Source organism: Delphinapterus leucas, chromosome 6, assembly GCF_059928025.1.
Source record: "Delphinapterus leucas isolate spDelLeu-1000000601 "Yukka" chromosome 6, BTC_Dleu_Yukka2, whole genome shotgun sequence".
In the NCBI taxonomy this organism is placed as follows: domain Eukaryota; kingdom Metazoa; phylum Chordata; class Mammalia; order Artiodactyla; family Monodontidae; genus Delphinapterus; species Delphinapterus leucas.
Window position 1 is genome coordinate 34,370,445 of NC_143134.1, and position 3,051 is coordinate 34,373,495.

The following is a 3,051-nucleotide window of genomic DNA, read 5'->3' on the forward strand; positions in this document are numbered from 1 at the left end:
TTTTCTTTGTTTCTATTTCATTTATTTCTTCTCTGATCTTTATGATTTCTTTCTTTCTGCTAACTTTGGGTTTTGTTTGCTCTTCTTTCTCTAGTTCCTTTAGGTGTAAGGTTAGATTTTTTATTTGAGATTTGTCTTGTTTCTTGAGGTAGGCTTGTATAGCTATAAACTTCCCTCTTAGAACTGCTCTTGCTGCATTCCATAGGTTTTGGATCGTCGTGTTTTCATTGTCATTTGCCTCTAGGTACTTTTTGATTTCCTCTTTGATTTCTTCAGTGATCTCTTGGTTATTTAGTAACGTATTGTTTAGCCTCCATGTGTTTGTGTTTTTTACGTTGTTTTCCCTAATCTCATAGTGTTGTGGTTGGAAAAGATACTTGATATGATTTCAATTTTCCTTAAATTTACTCAGGCTTGATTTGTGACCCAAGATGTGATCTATCCTGGAGAATGTTCCGCATGCACTTGAGAAGAAAGTGTAACCTGCTGTTTTGGGATGGAATGTCCTATAAATATTAATTAAATCTACCTGGTCTGTTGTGTCATTTAAAGCTTGTGTTTCCTTATTAATTTTCTGTCTGGATGATCTGTCCATTGGTGTAAGTGAGGTGTTAAATTCCCCCACTATTATTGCATTACAGTCAATTTCCTCTTTTATAGCTGTTAGCATTTGCCTTATGTATTGTGGTGCTCCTATGTTGGGTGCATATATATATTTGGGTGCAAATATATATAATTGTTACATCTTCCTCTTGGATTGATTCCTTGATCATTATGTAGTGTCCTTCCTAGTCTCTTGTAACATTATTTTAGTCTATTTTATCTGATATGAGTATTGCTACTCCAGCTTTCTTTTGATTTCCATTTTCATGGAATATCTTTTTCCATCCCCTCACTTTCTCTTGTAGACGGCATATATATGGGTCTTGTTTTGTATCCTTTCAGCAAGCCTGTGTCTTTTGTTTGGAGCATTTAATCCATTTGCATTTAACATAATTATCAATATGTATGTTCCTATTACCATTTTCTTAATTGTTTTGGGTTTGTTTTTGTAGACCCTTTTCTTCTGTTGTGTTTCCCACTAAGAGAAGTTCCTTTAGCATTTGTTCTAGAGCTGCTTTGGTGTTGCTGAATTCTCTTAGCTTTTGCTTGTCTGTAAAGTTTTGATTTCTCTGTCAAAGCTGAATGAGATACTTGCCAGGTAGAGTAATCTTGGTTTTGGGGTTCTTCCCTTTCATCACTTTAAATATATTGTGCCACTCCCTTCTGGCTTGTAGAGTTGCTACTGAGAAATCAGCTGTTAACTTTATGGGAGTTCCCTTATGGGAGTTCCCTGTTATTTGTCGTTTTTCCCTTGTTGCTTTTAATAATTTTCTTTGCTTTCAATTCTTGTCAATTTGATTACTATGTTTCTAGGCATATTTATCCTTGGGTTTATCCTGCCTGGGACTCTCTGCACTTCCTGGACTTGGTGGCTATTTCCTTTCCCATTTTAGGGAAGTTCTCGACTATAATCTCTTCAAATATTTTCTCGGGTCTCTTCTCTGTCTCTTCTCCTTCTGGAACCACTATAATGCGAATATTGGTGTGTTTATTGTTGTTCCAGAGGTCTCTTAGTCTGTCTTCATTTCTTCTCATTCTTTTTTCTTTATTCTGTTCTGTGGCAGTGTTTTCCACCATTCTGTCTTCCAGGTCACTTATCCGTTCTTCTGCCTCAGTTATTCTGCTATTAATTCCCTCTAGTATATTTTTCATTCTAGTTATTGTATTGTTATCTCATTGTTTGTTTGTTCTTGAATTCTTCTAGGTGTTTGTTCTTTAATTCTTCTAGGTCTTTGTTAAACATTTCTTACATTTTCTCCATCTTTGCCTCCATTCTTTATCCGAGGTCCTGGATCGTCTTCACTACCATTATTCTGAATTCTTTTTCTGGAAGATTGTCTCTCTCTACTTCATTTAGTTGTTTTTCTGGTGTTTTATCTTGCTCCTTCATCTGGTATATAGTCCTCTGTCTTTTCAGTTTGTCTGTCTTTTTTGAATGTGGTTTTTGTTCCACAAGATGCAGGATTGTAGTTTATTTTGCTTCTGCTGTCTTCCCCCTGGTGGATGAGGCTATCTAAGAGGCTTGTGCAAGCATCCTGATGGGAGGGACTGGTGGTGGGTAGAGCTGGGTATTGCTCTGGTGGGCAGAGCTCAGTAAAACGTTAATACACTTGTCTGCTGATGCATGGTCTGAGTTCCCTCCCTGTTGGTTGTTTGGCCTGAGGTGACACAGCACTGGAGCCTTCAGTGTCTTTGGTGGGACTAATAGCGGACTCCGTGAGGGCTCACGCCAAGGAGTACTCCCTGAACTTCTGCTGCCAGTGTCCTTGTCCCTGCAGTGAGCCACAGCTACCCCTCACCTCTGCAGGAGACCCTCCAAAACTAGCAGGTAGTTCTGGTTCAGTCTTCTGTGGGGTCACTGCTCCTTCCTCCTGGGTCCTGGTTCACACACTACTCTGTGTGCGCTCTCCAAGAATGGAGTCTCTGTCTTCCCGAGTCCTGTCGAAGTTCTGAAATCAAATCCTGCCAACCTTCAAAGTCTGATTCTCTGGGAATTCCTCCTTCTGTTGCCAGACCCCCAGTTTGGGAAGCCTGATGGGGGGCTCAGAACCTTCACTCCAGTGGTTGGACTTCTGTGGTATAAGTGTTCTCCAGTTTGTGAGTCTCCCACTCAGCAGTTATGGGATTTGATTTTATTGTGATTGCACCCCCTCCTACCATCTCACTCTGGCTCCTCCTTTGTTTTGGATGTGGGGTATCCTTTTTGGTGAGTTCCAGTGTCTTCGTCTTGATGAATGTTCAGCAGTTAGTTGTGATTCTGGTGCTCTCTCAAGAGGGAGTGAGCACATGTCCTTCTACTCCACCATCTTGAACCAATCTCTGAAGTATTTGTCTTTTTGTGACTGGTTTACTTAACTTAGCATAATGTCCTCAAGGTTTACCTATGTTGTAGTGTATGTCAGGATTTCCTTCCATTTTAAGGCTGAATAATATTGTTTTATATATATA